Source organism: Arachis hypogaea, chromosome 14 (assembly GCF_003086295.3).
Source record: "Arachis hypogaea cultivar Tifrunner chromosome 14, arahy.Tifrunner.gnm2.J5K5, whole genome shotgun sequence".
NCBI classification, from domain to species: domain Eukaryota; kingdom Viridiplantae; phylum Streptophyta; class Magnoliopsida; order Fabales; family Fabaceae; genus Arachis; species Arachis hypogaea.
The window spans coordinates 87,419,165-87,439,827 of record NC_092049.1 but is presented as its reverse complement, the minus strand read 5'-3'; the positions used below and the strand labels follow the sequence as shown (position 1 = coordinate 87,439,827).

The window sequence follows — 20,663 nt, the reverse complement described above, 5'->3', positions numbered from 1 at the left end:
GATTGACTTCTTAGTATTTTTATTTTGGGGATCACAAGATATTTGCAATTGCTAAGTTATCCACTTTTTGCATAGGATGGTGATTGACTTTAAAGTAGTTAAACTTTAGGAATTCACATTATATTTGCAATTGCTAAGTTATTCATTCTTTGTTCCATTTGTTTAACTTTTTTGAGAATTATAATATATTTTGAATCATGTCCAACTTTTATTGATGTGCTTTCCTTTGTGTAATTGTGTATTAAATGATGTAGATATTTTATTATTTCATTTTTTTAATGTTATCTCTGTGAGTTTTATTGTAGATTGCGTAACATAATGGCTATGCGGAGGTTGACAAGGGCTACTGCATCTACTTCTACAACACCAGCCCCAGCAGCCCCTGCAGCCCCTGCCCCAGCCCCGACAGCCCCTATTTTAGCACCAGCCAATGCCTCTGTTTCATCACATATTGGTAAAAGAGGACCTTCGCGTGGGATTGCAACAAATAGGGTGTTGAAAACAAAGACAAATGGAAAATTGGAATTGCGGATCTCTTTGGACAACTTAGCTCCTAATGGCATCCATGCTGATTGATGAGCGGATAATTTATACGCTTTTTGGCATTATTTTTAATATGTTTTTAGTAGAATCCAATTACTTTTAGGGATGTTTTCATTAGTTTTTATGTTAAATTCACATTTCTGGAATTTACTATGAGTTTGTGTGTTTTTCTGTAATTTCAGGTATTTTCTGGCTGAAATTGATGGACTTGAGCAAAAATCAGATTCAGAGGTTGAAGAAGGACTGCTGATGCTGTTGGATTCTGACCTCCCTACACTCAAAGTGGATTTTCTGGAGCTACAGAACTCAAAATGGCGCGCTTCCAATTGCGTTGGAAAGTAGACATCCAGGGATTTCCAGCAATATATAATAGTCCATACTTTGGCCGAGTTTAGATGACATAAAAGGGCGTTGAACGCCAGTTCTACGCTGCTGTCTGGAGTTAAACGCCAGAAACACGTCACAAGCCAGAGTTGAACGCCAGAAATACGTTACAAACTGGCGTTCAATCCAAGATTGACTTCTACACGTGTAACATTCAAGCTCAGCCCAAGCACACACCAAGTGGGCCCCAGAAGTGGATTTATGCATCAATTACTTACTTTTGTAAACCCTAGTAACTAGTTTATTATAAATAGGACTTTTTACTATTGTATTAGACATCTTTGATCAGTTTTATGCTATCTTAGACTTTCACGGGGGCTGGCCATTCGGCCATGCCTGAACCATTATCACTTATGTATTTTTATACGGTAGAGTTTCTGCACTCCATAGAATAAGGTGTGGAGCTCTGCTGTTCCTCAAAGATTAATGCAAAGTACTACTGTTTTTCCATTCAATTCAACTTATTCCGCTTCTAAGATATTCATTCGCACTTCAACCTGAATGTGATGAACGTGACAATCATCATCATTCCCTATGAACGCGTGCCTGACAACCACTTCCGTTCTACCTTAGATTGAATGAGTATCTCTTGGATCTCTTAATCAGAATCTTCGTGGTATAAGCTAGATTGATGGCGGCATTCATGAGAGTCCGGAAAGTCTAAACCTTGTCCGTGATATTCCGAGTAGGACTCTGGGATTGAATGACTGTGACGAACTTCAAACTCGCGAGTACTGGGCATAGTGACAGACGCAAAAGGAGGGTGAATCCTATTCCAGTATGATCGAGAACCTCAGATGATTAGCCGTGCTGTGACAGAGCATTTGGACCATTTTCACAAGAGGATGGGATGCAGCCATTGACAAGGGTGATGCCTCCAGACGATTAGCCATGCAGTGACAGCGCATCGGACCATTTTCTAGAGAGGATAAAAAGTAGCCATTGACAACGGTGATGTCCTTACATAAAGCCAGTCGTAGAAAGGAGTAAGACTGATTGGATGAAGACAGCGGAAAAGCAGAGATTTAGAGGAACGAAAGCATCTCTATACGCTTATCTGAAATTCTCACCAATGAATTACATAAGTGTTTCTATCCTTATTTTCTATCTATTTATTATTTATGTTCGAAAACTCCATAACTATTTTATATCCGCCTGACTGAGATTTACAAGGTGACCATAGCTTGCTTCATACCAACAATCTCCGTGGGATCGACCCTTACTCACGTAAGGTTTATTACTTGGACGACCCAGTGCACTTGCTGGTTAGTTGTATCGAAGTTGTGAATGAAAAATGATTTATTAAGACGTGCGTACAGAGTTTCTGGCGCCGTTGCCTAAGATCACAATTTCGTGCACCAAGTTTTTGGCGCCGTTGCCGGGGATTGTTCGAGTTTGGACAACTGACGGTTCATCTTGTTGCTTAGATTAGGTAATTTTCTTCTTATTTTCAAAAAGTTTTCAAAAAAAATTTTCAAAAATCTTTCAAAAATTTTCTCCTTTGTTTTCGAAAAAAATTTAAAAAAAAATGTTTTCAAAAAATATATTTTTTCTTCAGAATTTTTAAGAATGAATTCTAGTGTTTCATGATGATTTGTTGAATCCTGGCTGGCTGTGAAGCCATGTCCAAATTCCTTTGGACTGAGGATTCAACTAATCACTTCAATGCATGTAATAGCATACTAAAGCTTGGCTGGCTATTAAGCCATGCCTAACCCTCAGATTGGAGCTTTAGACTAAAGATCACAAGATTCCTGGAATTCATATTAAAAATTTTGGAATCCTTATTTTTCTTTTTCACATTAATTTTCGAAAAATCCAAAAAAATTAATAAAATCATTAAAATAAAAAATATTTCATGTTTCTTGTTTGAATCTTGAGTCAATTTTAAGTTTGGTGTCAATTGCATGTTTTAAAGTTTGCATAAAATTTTCGAAAAATTCATGCATTCATAGTGTTCTTCATGATTTTCAAGTTGTTCTTGGTAAGTCTTCTTGTTTGATCTTGATGTTTTCATGTTTTGTGTCTTTTCTTGTTTTTCATATGCATTCTTACATTCATAGTGTCTATACATGAAAAATTTTTAAGTTTGGTGTCTTGCATATTTTCTTTGCATTAAAAATTTTTCAAAAATAAGTTCTTGATGTTCATCTTGACATTCAAAGTGTTCTTGGTGTTCATCTTGACATTCATAGCATTCTTGCATGCATTCATTGTTTTGATCCAAAATTTTCATGCATTGAGTCTTTTTCATGTTTTTCCCTCTCATCATTAAAAATTCAAAAATAAAAAAATATCTTTCCCTTTTTCACTCATAAATTTCGAAAATTTGAGTTGACTTTTTCAAAACTTTTTAAAATCTAGTTGTTTTTATGAGTCAAATCAAATTTTCAATTTAAAAATCTTATCTTTTTCAAAATCTTTTTCTTATCTTTATCTCCTAATTTTCGAAAATAACATCATCAATTAATGTTTTGATTCAAAAATTTCAAGTTTGTTACTTACTTGTTAAGAAAGATTCAAACTTTAAGTTCTAGAATCATATTTTGTGATTTCTTGTGAATCAAGTCATTAATTGTGATTTTAAAAATCAAATCTTTTTCAAAACTAATTTCAATCATATCTTTTCAAAAGTGTCTTTCTATCTTATCTTTTTCAAAATCATATCTTTTTAAAAAATTTGATTTTAAAATATCTTTTCTAACTTCTTATCGTCTTATCTTTTCAAAATTGATTTTCAAATTTGTTTCAACTAACTAACTAACTTTTTGTTTGTTTCTTATCTTTTTCAAAACTACCTAACTAACTCCCTCTCTCTCTAATTTTCGAAAATATCTTCCCTCTTTTTCAAAATTTCTTTTTAATTAACTAATTATTTTAATTTTTGATTTTAATTTTCGAAAAATTACTAACCTTTTTCAAAAAAAACTATTTTCGAAAATTACTAACTCTTTTTCAAAAATTATTTTCGAAAATTTTCTCTCTCTCTCTTATCTCCTTCTATTTATTTATTCATCTACTAACACTTCATCTCACCCAAATTCGAACCACCTCTTCTATCTGTGTTCGAATTTTTTCTTCTTCTTTTCTTCTACTCACACAGGGACCTCTATACTGTGGTAAAAATGACCCCTATTATTATTATTTTTCTGTCCCTCTTTTTCATATGAGAAGGAGCAAGGACAAGAACATTCTTGTTGAAGCAGATCCAAAACCTGAAAAGACTCTGAAGAGGAAACTAAGAGAAGCTAAATTACAAAAATCCAGCAAGCACCTTTCAGAAATTTTCGAACAAGAAGAGGAGATGGCAGCCGAAAATAATAATAATGCAAGGAGGATGCTTGGTGACTTTACTGCACCTAATTCCAATTTACATGGAAGAAGCATCTCCATTCCTGCCATTGGAGCAAACAATTTTGAGCTTAAACCTCAATTAGTTTCTCTGATGCAGCAGAACTGCAAGTTTTATGGACTTCCATATGAAGATCCTTTTTAGTTCTTAACTGAATTCTTGCAGATCTGTGATACTGTTAAGACTAATGGAGTAGATCCTGAAGTCTACAGGCTCATGCTTTTCCCTTTTGCTGTGAGAGACAGAGCTAGAATATGGTTGGACTCTCAACCCAAAGATAGCCTGAACTCTTGGGATAAGCTGGTTAAGGCTTTCTTAGCCAAGTTCTTTCCTCCTCAAAAGCTGAGTAAGCTTAGAGTGGATGTTCAGACCTTCAGACAGAAAGAAGGTGAATCCCTCTATGAAGCTTGGGAGAGATACAAAGAACTGACCAAAAAGTGTCCTTCTGACATGCTTTCAGAATGGACCATCCTGGACATATTCTATGATGGTCTGTCTGAATTAGCTAAAATGTCATTGGATACCTCTGCAGGTGGATCCATTCACTTAAAAAAAACGCCTGCAGAAGCTCAAGAACTCATTGACATGGTTGCTAATAACCAGTTCATGTACACTTCTGAGAGGAATCATGTGAGTAATGGGACGCCTATGAAGAAGGGAGTTCTTGAAATTGATACTCTGAATGCCATATTGGCTCAGAATAAAATATTGACTCAGCAAGTCAATATGATTTCTCAGAGTCTGAATGGAATGCAAGCTGCATCCAACAATACTCAAGAGGCATCTTTTGAAGAAGAAGCTTATGATCCTGAAAACCCTGCAATAGCAGAGGTGAATTACATGGGTGAATCTTATGGAAACACCTATAACCCCTCATGGAGAAATCACTTAAATCTCTCATGGAAGGATCAACAAAAGCCTCAACAAGGCTTTAATAATGGTGGAAGAAATAGGTTTAACAATAGTAAACCTTTTCCATCATCCACTCAGCAACAGACAGAGAACTCTGAACAAAATACCTCTAATTTAGCAAACTTAGTCTCTGATCTATCTAAGGCCACTGTAAGTTTCATGAATGAAACAAGGTCCTCCATTAGAAATTTGGAGGCACAAGTGGGCTAGCTGAGTAAAAGGATCACTGAAATCCCTCCTAGTACTCTCCCAAGCAATACAGAAGAAAATCCAAAAGGAGAGTGCAAGGCCATTGACATAGTCAACACGGCCGAACCTGGAGAGGAAGGGGAGGACGTAAATCCCAGTGAGGAAGACCTCCTGGGACGTCCAGTGATCAATAAGGAGTTTCCCTTTGAGGAACCAAAGGAATCTGAGACTCATCTAGAGACCATAGAGATTCTATTGAACCTCCTTATACCCTTCATGAGCTTTGACGAGCATTCATCTTCTGAAAAGAATAAGGATGTTACTGAAGAGCAAGTTACCAAGTACCTTGGTGCAATCATGAAGCTGAATGCCAAATTATTTGGTATTGAGACTTGGGAAGATGAACCTTCCTTGTTCACCAATGAACTAAGTGATCTGGATCAACTGACATTGCCTCAGAAGAAACAGGATCCTGGAAAGTTCGTAATACCTTGTACCATAGGCAACATGATCTTTGAAAAGGCTCTGTGTGACCTTGGTTCAGGGATAAACCTCATGCCCCTCTCTGTAATAGAGAAACTGGGAATCTTTGGGGTGCAAGCTGCTAAAATCTCATTAGAGATGGCAGACAATTCAAAAAAACAGGATTATGGACAAGTAGAGGACGTGTTAGTAAAGGTTGAAGGCCTTTACATCCCTGCTGATTTCATAGTCCTGGATACTGGGAAGAATGATGATGAATCCATCATCCTTGAAAGACCTTTCCTAGCCACAGCAAGAGCTGTGATTGATGTTGACAGAGGTGAATTAGTCCTTCAATTGAATGAGGACTCCCTTGTGTTTACAACTCAAGGTTACCCTTCTGTAAACATGGAAAAGAGGCACAGTAAGCTTCTCTCAAAATAGAGTCAACCAAAGCCCCCACAGTCAAACTCTAAGTTTGGTGTTTGGAGGCCACAACCAAACTCTAAGTTTGGTGTTGAACTCCCATATCCAAACTCTAAGTTTGGTGTTGGGAAGTCTCAACCATGCTCTGAACATCTGCGAGGCTCCATGAGAGCCCACTGTCAAGCTATTGACATTAAAGAAGCGCTTGTTGGGAGGCAACCCAATTTTTTATTTAATTATATTTTTATTAGTTATATGTCTTTATAGGTACATGATCATGTGGAGTCATAAAATAAATCAAAAAATTGAGAGCGGAATCAAAATGGGCAGCATCTGGGCGTTTGAACGCCAGAATTGCACCTTGGAGAAGAGCTGGCGCTGAACGCCCAGAACAAGCATGGTTCTGGCGTTCAACGCCAGAAATGGGCAACAAATGGGCGTTCAACCCCCAGAACAAGCACCAATCTGGCGCTGAACACCCAGAGTTGTGTGCAAGGTCATTTTGCATGCCTAATTTGGTGCAAGGTTGTAAATCCTTGAACACCTCAGGATCTGTGGACCCCACAGGATCCCCACCTACCTCCACTCACTTCTTCTCACCCCTCTTTCACACAATCCCATAAACACTCTTCCCCAAAAATCTTCACCAATTACCCCCCTCCCTTCCCTATATAAAGCCCACCATTCTTCTTCATTTTCACACAACACAACCCTCTTTTCCCCTTCTTGGCCGAATTCACCCCTCCCCCCTCTCCTCCATATTTTCTTCTTCTTCTTCATCTATTCTTTTTTCTCTTGCTCGAGGGCGAGCAAAATTCTAAGTTTGGTGTGGTAAAAGCATAAGCTTTTTGTTTTTCCATTACCACTGATGGCACCCAAGACCGGAGAATCCTCTAGAAAAGGAAAAGGGGAGACAAAAGCTTCCACTTCCGAGTCATGGGAGATGGAAAGATTCATCTCCAAAGCTCATCAAGCTCAAGAAGAATGAGTATCCGGAGATCCGACATGAAATCCAAAGAAGAGGTTGGGAAGTTCTAACAAACCCCATCCAACAAGTCGGCATCCTAATGGTTCAAGAGTTCTATGCCAATGCATGGATCACTAGGAACCATGATCAAAGTAAGAACCCAAACCCAAAGAATTATATTACAATGGTTCGGGGGAAATACTTATATTTTAGTCCAGAAAATGTGAGGTTGGCATTTAACTTGCCTATGATGCAAGGAGATGCACGCCCCTACACTAGAAGGGTCAACTTTAATCAAAGGTTGGACCAAGTCCTCATGGACATATGTGTGGAAGGAGCTCAATGGAAGATTGACTCCAAAGGCAAGCCGGTTCAATTAAGAAGACTGGACCTCAAGCCTGTGGCCATAGGATGGTTGGAGTTCATCTAACGCTCCATCATCCCCACTAGCAACCGATCTGAAGTTACTGTGGATCGGGCCATCATGATTCATAGCATCATGATTGGAGAGGAAGTAGAAGTTCATGAAGTCATCTCCCTTGAATTCTACAAAATAGCCGAAAAGCCCTCTCCTGGGGCAAGGCTAGCTTTTCCTCATCTTATTTGCCATCTATGTTACTCAGCTGGAGCTTTCATAGAAGGAGACATTCCCATTGAGGAAGAGAAGCCCATCACTAAGAAAAGGATGGAGCAAGCAAGAGAGCCCATTCATGGATCTCAAGAGATGCATGAAGCTCATCACCATGAGATCCCGGAGATGCCTCAAATGCATTTTCCTCCATAAAACTATTGGGAGCAAATCAACACCTCCCTAGGAGAATTAAGTTCCAACATGGGATAATTAAGGGTGGAACATCAAGAGCACTCCATCATCCTTCATGAAATAAGAGAAGATCAAAAAGCAATGAGGGAGGAGCAACAAAGACAAGGAAGAGACATAGAAGAGCTCAAGGACATCATTAGTTCCTCAAGAAGGAAACGCCACCATCACTAAGGTGGACTCATTCCTTGTTCTTACATTCTCTGTTTTTCGTTTTCTCTATGTTGAGTGCTTATCCATGTTTGTGTCTTCATTACATGATCATTAGTATTTAGTAACTTTGTCTTAAAGTTATGAATGTCATATGAATCCATCACCTCTCTTAAATGAAAACTGTTTTAATTCAAAAGAACAAGAAGTACATGAGTTTCGAATTTATCCTCGAACTTAGTTTAATTATATTGATGTGGTGACAATACTTTTTATTTTCTGAATGAATGCTTGAACAGTGCATATGTCTTTTGAAGTTGTTGTTTAAGAATGTTAAATATGTTGGCTCTTGAAAGAATGATGATAAGGAGACATGTTATTTGATAATCTGAAAAATCATAAAAATGATTCTTGAAGCAAAAAAAATAGCGAAAAAATAGAAAGAAAAAAAAAAGAGAAAAAGCAAGCAGAAAAAGCCAAAAGCTCTTAAAACCAAGAGGCAAGAGCAAAAAGCCAATAACCCTTAAAACCAAAAGGCAAGGGTAAATAAAAAGGATCCCAAGGCTTTGAGCATCAGTGGATAGGAGGGCCTAAAGGAATAAAATCCTGGCCTAAGCGGCTAAACCAAGCTGTCCCTAACCATGTGCTTGTGGCGTGAAAGTGTCAAGTGAAAACTTGAGACTGAGTGGTTAAAGTCAAGGTCCAAAGTAAAAACAGAGTGTGCTTAAGAACCCTGGACACCTCTAATTGGGGACTTTAGCAAAGCTGAGTCACAATCTGAAAAGGTTCACCCAATTATGTGTCTGTGGCATTTATGTATCCGGTGGTAATACTGGAAAACAAAGTGCTTAGGGCCACGGCCAAGACTCATAAAATAGCTGTGTTCAAGAATCATCATACTGAACTAGGAGAATCAATAACACTATCTGAACTCTGAGTTCCTATAGATGCCAATCATTCTGAACCTCAATGGATAAAGTGAGATGCCAAAACTATTCAAGAGGCAAAAAGCTACAAGTCCCGCTCATCTGATTGGAGCTATGTTTCATTGATAGTTTGGAATTTATAGTATATTCTCTTCTTTTTATCCTATTTGATTTTTGGTTGCTTGGGGACAAGCAACAATTTAAGTTTGGTGTTGTGATGAGCGGATAATTTATACGCTTTTTGGCATTGTTTTTAGTATGTTTTTAGTAGAATCCAGTTACTTTTAGGGATGTTTTCATTAGTTTTTATGTTAAATTCACATTTCTGGACTTTACTATGAGTTTGTGTGTTTTTCTGTGATTTCAGGTATTTTCTGGTTGAAATTGAGGGACTTGAGCAAAAATCAAATTCAGAGGTTGAAGAAGGACTGCTGATGCTGTTGGATTCTGACCTCCCTGCACTCAAAGTGGATTTTCTGGAGCTACAGAACTCAAAATGGCGCGCTTCTAATTGCGTTGAAAAGTAGACATCTAGGGCATTCCAGAAATATATAATAGTCCATACTTTGGTCGAGTTTAGATGACGTAAAAGGGCGTTGAATGCAAGTGCTATGCTGCTGTCTGGAGTTAAACGCCAGAAACACGTCACAAGCCAGAGTTGAACGCCAGAAATACGTTACAAACTGGCGTTCAACTCCAAGATTGACCTCTACACGTGTAACATTCAAGCTCAGCCCAAGCACACACCAAGTGGGCCCCGGAAGTGGATTTATGCATCAATTACTTACTTCTGTAAACCCTAGTAACTAGTTTATTATAAATAGGACTTTTTACTATTGTATTAGACATCTTTGATCAGTTTTATGCTATCTTAGACTTTCATGGGGGCTGGCCATTCGGCCATTCCTGAACCATTATCACTTATGTATTTTCATACGGTAGAGTTTCTGCACTCCATAGATTAAGGTGTGGAGCTCTGCTGTTCCTCAAAGATTAATGCAAAGTACTACTGTTTTTCCATTCAATTCAGCTTATTCCGCTTCTAAGATATTCATTCGCACTTCAACCTAAATGTGATGAACGTGACAATCATCATCATTCCCTATGAACGCGTGCCTGACAACCACTTCCATTCTACCTTAGATTGAATGAGTATCTCTTGGATCTCTTAATCAGAATCTTCGTGGTATAAGCTAGATTGATGGCGGCATTCATGAGAGTCCGGAAAGTCTAAACCTTGTCCGTGGTATTCCGAGTAGGACTCTGGGATTGAATGATTGTGACGAACTTCAAACTCGCGAGTGCTGGGTGTAGTGACAGACGCAAAAGGAGGGTGAATCCTATTCCAGTATGATCGAGAACCTCAGATGATTAGCCGTGCTGTGACAGAGCATTTGGACCATTTTCACAAGAGGATGAGATGCAGCCATTGACAAGGGTGATGCCTCCAGACGATTAGCCATGCAGTGACAGCGCATCGGACCATTTTCCAGAGAGGATAAAAAGTAGCCATTGACAACGGTGATGTCCTTACATAAAGCCAGCCGTAGAAAGGAGTAAGACTGATTGGATGAAGACAGCGGGAAAGCAGAGATTCAGAGGAACGAAAGCATCTCTATACGCTTATCTGAAATTCTCACCAATGAATTACATAAGTGTTTCTATCCTTATTTTCTATCTATTTATTATTTATGTTCGAAAACTCCATAACTATTTTATATCCGCCTGACTGAGATTTACAAGGTGACCATAGCTTGCTTCATACCAACAATCTCCGTGGGATCGACCCTTACTCACGTAAGGTTTATTACATGGACGACCCAGTGCACTTGCTGCTTAGTTGTATCGAAGTTGTGAATGAAAAACGATTTATTAAGACGTGTGGTGCGCAGAAATTGTGATTACACTTTAATTATGTAAAATTTATCGCTCTTTCTTTCCCTGGTAATGGGCCAAAAACATGATGCCAATACCATGGTTCACAACTTCGCATAACTAACCAGCAAGTGCACTGGGTCGTCCAAGTAATACCTTACGTGAGTAAGGGTCGAATCCCACGGAGATTGTTGGTATGAAGCAAGCTATGGTCACCTTGTAAATCTCAGTCAGGCGGATATAAAATAGTAATGGGGTTTTCGAAATTAATTAATAAAATAGGGATAGAAATACTTATGTAAATCATTGGTGAGAATTTCAGATAAGCGAATAGAGATGCTTTCGTTCCTCTGAACCTTTGCTTTCCTGCTATCTTCATCCAATCAATCGTACTCCTTTCCATGGCTGGCTTTATGTGATACATCACCATTGTCAATGACTACTTTCGGTCTTCTCTCGGGAAAATGATCCAAATGCCCTGTCACGGCACGGCTAATCGTCTGGAGGCATCACCCTTGTCAATGGTTTCATCTTATCCTCTCAGTGAAAATGGTCAACGCACCCTGTCACGGCACGGCTATTCATCTGTCGGTTTTCGATCATGCTGGAATAGGATTTACTATCCTTTTGCGTCTGTCACTACGCCCAGCAATCGCGAGTTTGAAGCTCGTCACAGTCATTCAATCATTGAATCCTACTCGGAATACTACAGACAAGGTTTAGACCTTCCGGATTCTCTTGAATGCCGCCATCATTCTAGCTTACACCACGAAGATTCCGATTAAGAGATCTAAGAGATACTCATTCAATCTAATGTAGAACGGAAGTGGTTGTCAGGCACGCGTTCATAGGGAATGATGATGATTGTCACGTTCATCACATTCAGGTTGAAGTGCGAATGAATATCTTGGAAGCGAAATAAGATGAATTGAATAGAAAACAGTAGTACTTTGCATTAATCTTTGATGAACAGCAAAGCTCCACACCTTAATCTATGGAGTGTAGAAACTCTACCGTTAAAAATACATAAGTGAAAGGTCCAGGCATGGCCGAATGGCCAGCCCCTCTGATCTAAGAACCAGGCGTCCAAAGATGATTCCAAAGATCCAAAGATACAATCCCGGATTCAAAGATAACTAATACAATAGTAAAAGGTCCTATTTATAATAAACTAGTCACTAGGGTTTACAGAAATAAGTAATTGATGCATAAATCCACTTCTGGGGCCCACTTGGTGTGTGCTTGGACTGAGCTTGAGTGTTGCACGTGTAGAGGTCCTTCTTGGAGTTGAACGCCAGTATTTGTGCCAGTTTGGGCGTTCAACTCTGGTTTTGGATCATTTTCTGGCGCTGGACGCCAGAATTGGGCAGAGAGCTGGCGTTGAACGCCAGTTTGCGTCATCTATTATTGTTCAAATTATGGACTATTATATATTGCTGGAAAGCCCTGGATGTCTACTTTCCAACGCAATTAGAATCGGGCCATTTCGAGTTCTGTAGCTCCAGAAAATCCACTTTGAGTGCAGGGAGGTCAGAATCCAACAGCATCAGTAGTCCTTCTTCAACCTCTGAATCTGTTTTCTGCTCAAGTCCCTCGATTTCAGCCAGAAAATACCTGAAATCACAGAAAAACACACAAACTCATAGTAAAGTCAATAAATATGAATTTAACATAAAAACTAATGAAAACATCCCTAAAAGTAACTAGATCCTACTAAAAACATACTAAAAACAATGCCAAAAAGCGTATAAATTATCCGCTCATCACAACACCAAACTTAAATTGTTGCTTGTCCCCAAGCAACTGAAAATCAAATAGGATAAAAAGAAGAGAATATACTATAAATTCCAAACTATCAATGAAACAGAGCTTCAATCATATGAGCGGGACTTGTAGCTTTTTGCCTCTTGCTTCAAGAATCATTTTTATGATTTTTCAGATTATCAAATAACATGTCTCCTTGTCATCATTCTTTCAAGAGCCAACATATTTAACATTCTTAAACAACAACTTCAAAAGACATATGCACTGTTCAAGCATTCATTCAGAAAACAAGAAGCATTGTCACCACATCAATATAATTAAGCTAAGTTCAAGGATAAATTCGAAACTCATGTACTTCTTGTTCTTTTGAATTAAAGCATTTTTCATTTAAGAGAGGTGATGGATTCATAGGACATTCATAACTTTTAAGACATAGTTACTAACTACTAATGATCATGTAATGAAGACACAAACATAGATAAGCACATAACATAGAAAACGAAAAACAGAGAAAGTAAGAGCAAGGAATGAGTCCACCTTAGTGATGATGGCATTTCCTTCTTTAGGAACCAATGATGTTCTTGAGCTCTTCTATGTCTCTTCCTTGCCTTTGTGGCTTGATTCCTAGTGATTTTTGGTATTTCTATCCTCAGTTGCTTCCAATAACTATGTGGAGGGAAGTGCATCCCCTGAGGTATCTCAGGGATCTCTTGATTTGCGGCCACATGTTCTACCACTGAGCTATAGATCCTTTACATAATTGTTTTACCACACCAAACTTAGAATGTTGCTCGCCCTCGAGCAAAAGAAGAAGGAATAGATGAAGAAGAAGATGTGGAAAAAAAACTAGGATTATGAGGAAGGAAGGTGGGGATCCTGTGGGGTCCACAGATCCTGAGATGATCCTGTGAGGTCCACAGATCTTGAGGTGTCAAGGCATTTACATCCCTACACCAATTTAGGCATGCAAAATGCCCTTGCACACAACTCTGGGCGTTCAGCGCCAGGTTGGTGCCCATTTTGGGCGTTCAACGCCCATTTGTTGCCCATTTCTGGCGTTGAACGCCAGAACCATGCTTGTTCTGGGCGTTCAGCGCCCAGACACTGCCCATTTTGGGCGTTCAGCACCAAAACCATGCTCTGTTCTGGCGTTGAACGCCAGGCAGGTGCTCCCTCTAGGGTGTGATTTTTCTTCTGCTGTTTTTGATTCTGTTTTTGATTTTTTTTGTTTATTTTGTGACTCCACATGATCATGAACCTACAAAGACATATAACTCAGAAAAATATAGTTAGATAAATAAAAATTGGGTTGCCTCCCAACAAGCGCTTCTTTAATGTCAATAGCTTGACAGTGGGCTCTCATGGAGCCTCACAGATGTTCAGAGCATTGTTGAGACTCTCCAACACCAAACTTAGAGTTTGACTGTGGGGGCTTTGTTTGACTCTGCTTTGAGAGAAGCTTTTTCTGCTTCCTCTCCATGGATGTAGAGAGAGATCCTTGAGTTGTAAACACAAGGTTGTCCTTATTCAATTGAAGGATCAATTCTCCTCTGTCCACATCAATCACAGCTCTTGCTGTGGCTAGGAAAGGTCTTCCTAGGATGATGGATTCATCCTCTTCCTTTCCAGTATCCAGGACTATGAAATTAGCAGGGATGTAAAGGCATTCAACCTTTTCTAACACGTCCTCTACTTGTCCATAAGCCTAGTTTCTTGAATTGTCTGCCATCTCTAATGAGATTTTAGCAGCTTGCACCCCATAGATTCCCAGTTTCTTTATTACAGAGAGTGGCATGAGGTTTATTCCTGAACCAAGGTCACACAGAGCCTTAAAGATCATGGTGCCTATGGTACAAGGTATTATGAACTTTCCAGGATCCTGTCTCTTCTGAGGCAATGTCAGTTGATCCAGATCACTTAGTTCATTGATGAACAAGGGAGATTCATCTTCCCAAGTTTCAATATCAAATAATTTGGCATTCAGCTTCATGATTGCACCAAGGAACTTGGCAGCTTGCTCTTCAGTGACATCCTCATTCTCTTCAGAAGAGGAATACTCATCAGAGATCATGAAGGGCATAAGGAGGTTCAATGGAATCTCTATGGTCTCTAGATGAGCCTCAGATTCCTTTGGTTCCTCAGAGGGAAACTCCTTATTGATCACTGGACGTTCCAGGAGGTCTTCCTCGCTGGGATTCACGTCCTCCTCTCCCTCTTTGGGTTCGGCCATTTTGGTAATATCAATGGCCTTGCACTCTCTCTTTGGATTTTCTTCTGTATTGCTTGGGAGAGTACTAGGAGGGATTTCAGTGATTTTTTTACTCAGCTGGCCCACTTGTGCCTCCAAATTTCTAATGGAGGACCTTGTTTCATTCATGAAACTCACAGTGGCCTTAGATAGATCAGAGACTAAGTTTTCTAAGCTAGATGGATTCTGCTCAGAATTCTCTGTCTGTTGCTGAGTGGATGATGGAAAAAGTTTACTATTGTTAAATCTATTTCTTCCACCATTATTAAAGCCTTGTTGAGGCTTTTGATCCTTCCATGAGAAATTTGGATGATTTCTCCATGATGAGTTATAGGTGTTTCCATAAGGTTCACCTAAGTAATTCACCTCTGTTATTGCAGGGTTCTCAGGATCATAAGCTTCTTCTTCAGAAGATGCCTCTTGAGTACTGTTGGATGCAGCTTGCATTCCATTCAGACTCTGAGAAATCATATTGACTTGCTGAGTCAATATTTTGTTCTGAGCCAATATGGCATTCAGAGTATCAATTTCAAGAACTCCCTTCTTCATAGGCGTCCCATTACTCACAGGATTCCTCTCAGAAGTGTACATGAACTGGTTATTAGCAACCATGTCAATGAGTTCTTGAGCTCCTGCAGGCGTTTTCTTTAGGTGAATGGATCCACCTGCAGAAGTATCCAATGACATCTTAGCTAATTCAGACAGACTATCATAGAATATATCCAGGATGGTCCAATCTGAAAGCATGTCAGAAGGACACTTTTTGGTCAGTCCTTTGTATCTCTCCCAAGCTTCATAGAGGGATTCACCTTCTTTCTGTCTGAAGGTCTGAACATCCACTCTAAGCTTACTCAGCTTTTGAAGAGGAAAGAACTTGGCTAAGAAAGCCTTGACCAGCTTATCCCAAGAGTTCAGGATGTCTTTGGGTTGAGAGTCCAACCACACTCTAGCTCTGTCTCTTACAGCAAAAGGGAAAAGCATGAGCCTGTAGACTTCAGGATCTACTCCATTAGTCTTAACAGTATCACATATCTGCAAGAATTCAGTTAAGAACTGAAAAGGATCTTCAGATGGAAGTCCATGAAACTTGCAGTTCTGCTGCATCAGAGAAACTAATTGAGGTTTCAGCTCAAAGTTGCTTGCTCCAATGGCAGGAATGGAGATGCTTCTTCCATGTAAATTGGAATTAGGTGCAGTAAAGTCACCAAGCATCCTCCTTGCATTATTATTATTTTCGGCTGCCATCTCCTCTTCCTGTTCGAAAATTTCTGAAAGGTTATCTCTGGATTGTTGTAATTTAGCTTCTCTTAATTTTCTCTTCAGAGTCCTTTCAGGTTCTGGATCTGCTTCAACAAGAATGTTCTTGTCCTTGCTCCTGCTCATATGACAAAGAAGAGGGCACAGAGAAAATAATAATAATAATATGGATCCTTTATATCACAGTATAGAGGTCCTTGTATTAGTAGAAGAAAAGAAGAAGAAAATCTGAACTCAGAGAGAGAGAGAGAGAGAGGGAGTTCGGATTTTTGGTGGGTGATGGAGAGATGTTAGTAGATGAATAAATAAATAGAATAAGATGAGAGAGGGAAAATTTCGAAAATAATTTTTGAAAAAGAGTTAGTGATTTTTGAAAATAGTTTTTTTTTTTTTGAAAAAGGTTAGTGATTTTCGAAAATTAAGATTTAAAATTGAAATAATTAGTTAATTAAAAAGAAATTTTGAAAAAAGGGGGGAGATATTTTCGAAAATTAGAGAGAGAGTTAGTTAGGTAGTTTTGGAAAAGATAAGAAACAAACAAAAAGTTAGTTAGTTGAAAAAAATTTTGAAAAGATAAGAAGTTAGGAAGTTGGAAAAGATATTTTGAAATCAAATTTTTGAAAAAGATATGATTTTGAAAAAGATAAGATAAAAAGATATTTTTGAAAAGATATGATTGAAATTAGTTTTGAAAAAGATTTGATTTTTAAAATCACAATTAATGACTTGATTCACAAGAAATCAAAAAATATGATTCTAGAACTTAAAGTTTGAATCTTTCTTAACAAGCAAGTAACAAACTTGAAATTTTTGAATCAAAACATTAATTGTTGATGTTATTTTCAAAAATTATGTGATAAAAATAAGAAAAAGATTTTTAAAAAATAATTTTATAATTTTCGAAAATAACTAAGAAAAATGAAAAAGATTTGATTTTTGAAAAAGATTTTGAAAAAGATGAGATTTTTAAATTGAAAATTTGATTTGACTCATAAAAACAACTAGATTTTAAAAATTTTTGAAAAAGTCAAATCTAATTTTCGAAATTTTAAGGGAGAAAAAGGGAAAGATATTTTTTTGATTTTTGAATTTTTAATGATGAGAGAGAAAAACATGAAAATGATGCAATGCATGAAAATTTTGGATCAAAACAATGAATGCATGCAAGAATGCTATGAATGTCAAGATGAATACCAAGAACACTATGAGGATCATGATGAACATCAAGAACACATTTTTGAAAAATTTTTAATGCAAGGATAACATGCAAGACACCAAACTTAGAATTCTTTAATGCTTAGACACTAAGAATTCAAGAATGCATATGAAAAACAAGAAAAGACACAAAACATGCAAATGCAAAGATCAAACAAGAAGACTTACCAAGAGCAACTTGAAGATCATGAAGAACACCATGAATGCATGAATTTTCGAAAAATGCAAGATGCACATGCAATTGACACCAAACTTATAACATGACACATGACTCAAACAAGAAACACAAAAAATATTTTTTTGTTTTTTGATTTTTATGATTTTATGATTTTTTTGTATTTTCTTTTAATTTTTTTTCGAAAATCATTTTGAAAAAGAAAAATAAGGATTCCAAAATTTTTAATATGAATTCCAGGAATCTTATGCTCTAAAGCTCCAATCAAAGGGTCAGGCTTGGCTTAATAGCCAGCCAAGCTTTAGTATGTAACTCAGACATGACACGTCTAACATGCCCTACAGTCGTATTAGACATGGCTTTACAGCCAGCCATGCTTCATGAAACACTAGAAGTCATTCTTAAAAATTCTGAAGAAAAATTATATTTTTCAAAACATTTTTAAAAAATAAATTTTCCTTTTTCGAAAACAAAGGAGAAAATTTTGAAAGATTTTTGAAAAATTTTTGAAAATAAAACAAAAAGAAAATTACCTAATCTGAGCAACAAGATGAACCGTTAGTTGTCCAAACTCGAACAATCCCCGGCAACGGCGCCAAAAACTTGGTGCGCAGAAATCGTGATTACACTTTAATTATGTAAAATTTATCGCTCTTTCTTTCCCTGGTAATGGCGCCAAAAACATGATGCCAATACCATGGTTCACAACTTCGCACAACTAACCAGCAAGTGCACTGGGTCGTCCAAGTAATACCTTACGTGAGTAAGGGTCGAATCCCACGGAGATTGTTGGTATGAAGCAAGCTATGGTCACCTTGTAAATCTCAGTCAGGCGGATATAAAATAGTAATGGGGCTTTCGAAATTAATTAATAAAATAGGGATAGAAATACTTATGTAAATCATTGGTGAGAATTTCAGATAAGCGAATAGAGATGCTTTCGTTCCTTTGAACCTTTGCTTTCCTGCTATCTTCATCCAATCAATCTTACTCCTTTCCATGGCTGGCTTTATGTGATACATCACCATTGTCAATGGCTACTTTCGATCTTCTCTCGGGAAAATGATCCAAATGCCCTGTCACGGCACGGCTAATCGTCTAGAGGCATCACCCTTGTCAATGGTTTCATCTTATCCTCTCAGTGAAAATGGTCAACGCACCCTGTCACGGCACGGCTATTCATCTGTCGGTTCTCGATCATGCTGGAATAGGATTTACTATCCTTTTGCATCTGTCACTACACCCAGCAATCGCGAGTTTGAAGCTCGTCACAGTCATTCAATCATTGAATCCTACTTGGAATACCACAGACAAGGTTTAGACCTTCCGGATTCTCTTGAATGCAGCCATCATTCTAGCTTACACCACGAAGATTCCGATTAAGAGATCTAAGAGATACTCATTCAATCTAATGTAGAACGGAAGTGGTTGTCAGGCACGCGTTCATAGGGAATGATGATGATTGTCACGTTCATCACATTCAGGTTGAAGTGTGAATGAATATCTTGGAAGCGAAATAAGATGAATTGAAAAGAAAACAGTAGTACTTTGCATTAATCTTTGAGGAACAGCAGAGCTCCACACCTTAATCTTTGGAGTGTAGAAACTCTACCGTTAAAAATACATAAGTGAAAGGTCCAGGCATGGCCGAATGGCCAGCCCCTCTGATCTAAGAACCAGGCGTCCAAAGATGATTCCAAAGATCCAAAGATACAATCCCGGATTCAAAGATAACTAATACAATAGTAAAAGGTCCTATTTATAATAAACTAGTCACTAGGGTTTACAGAAATAAGTAATTGATGCATAAATCCACTTCTGGGGCCCACTTGGTGTGTGCTTGGGCTGAGCTTGAGTGTTGCACATGTAGAGGTCCTTCTTGGAGTTGAACACCAGCATTTGTGCCAGTTTGGGTGTTCAACTCTGGTTTTGGATCCTTTTCTGGCGCTGGACGCCAGAATTGGGCAGAGAGCTGGCGTTGAACGCTAGTTTGCGTCGTCTATTCTTGGCCAAAGTATGGACTATTATATATTGCTGGAAATCCCCGGATGTCTACTTTCCAACGCAATTGGAAGCGCGCCATTTCGAGTTCTGTAGCTCCATAAAATCCACTTTGAGTGCAGGGAGGTCAGAATCCAACAGCATCAGCAGTCCTTCTTCAACCTCTGAATCTGTTTTCTGCTCAAGTCTCTCGATTTCAGCCAGAAAATACCTGAAATCACAGAAAAACACACAAACTCATAGTAAAGTCCAGAAATGTGAATTTAACATAAAAACTAATGAAAACATCCCTAAAAGTAACTAGATCCTACTAAAAACATACTAAAAACAATGCCAAAAAGCGTATAAATTATCCGCTCATCAACGTGCGTATAGAGTTACTGGCGCCGTTGCCTAAGGTCACAATTTCGTGCACCACTGATCTGTTTGCATCCGAAGTGGGTATTGTTACAAGACAAAATGCTCCTTTGAATGTAGAGAAATGGAGCCAAGTTGGAGATGATGTCAAGCAAAAAATATGCGACCTTGTTTTGGTAATACATATTTATATTTTCTGCTATTATGTATATTAAATCTTTTTTCTGCTAACTAACTTTGACCAATCTTATGTAGGAAAAGTTTGATATAGCAGATACACAAGTAACACGCAAAATGATTTTAGCTAAGGCTAATATATGTTATCGAAGTTGGTGCTCAAGATTGCGTGGGCACTATGATTTGTATCAAACTGATGAGGGGCGCCTTCAAAATCCACCGAATAATGTTCTTCCGGAGACATGGGACAATTTGGTGTCCTACTTTGGAAGTCCTTCTTTTCAGGTTTGAATTTTTCATTGTGAAAACCATTGAGGTGTTCTTATGTTTTTTGCTATTTTAGGGCAAAGAAATAATTATAACGTAACTCCTTTTGTCTTTTGTGAGTTTGGTCTTCTATAGGAAAAAAGTTTAAGAAACAAAGATAATAGAAAGCATCATGTTGTAACACATATTGTTAGTC

At 38.1% G+C, this 20,663-nt stretch overlaps 2 non-coding genes across 2 annotated transcripts; one reads left to right on the top strand and one right to left on the bottom strand.

Moving 5' to 3' along the window:
- Positions 1 to 4,627: 4,627 nt before the first annotated feature.
- On the bottom strand, positions 4,628 to 4,735 carry LOC112746663 (small nucleolar RNA R71). The gene has a single exon (XR_003174534.1). It is a non-coding gene; the product is annotated as a small nucleolar RNA R71 (small nucleolar RNA).
- An 11,024-nt stretch (positions 4,736 to 15,759) lies between these two features.
- On the top strand, positions 15,760 to 15,867 carry LOC112746571 (small nucleolar RNA R71). Its single transcript, XR_003174449.1, has one exon. It is a non-coding gene; the product is annotated as a small nucleolar RNA R71 (small nucleolar RNA).
- Positions 15,868 to 20,663: the final 4,796 nt, after the last annotated feature.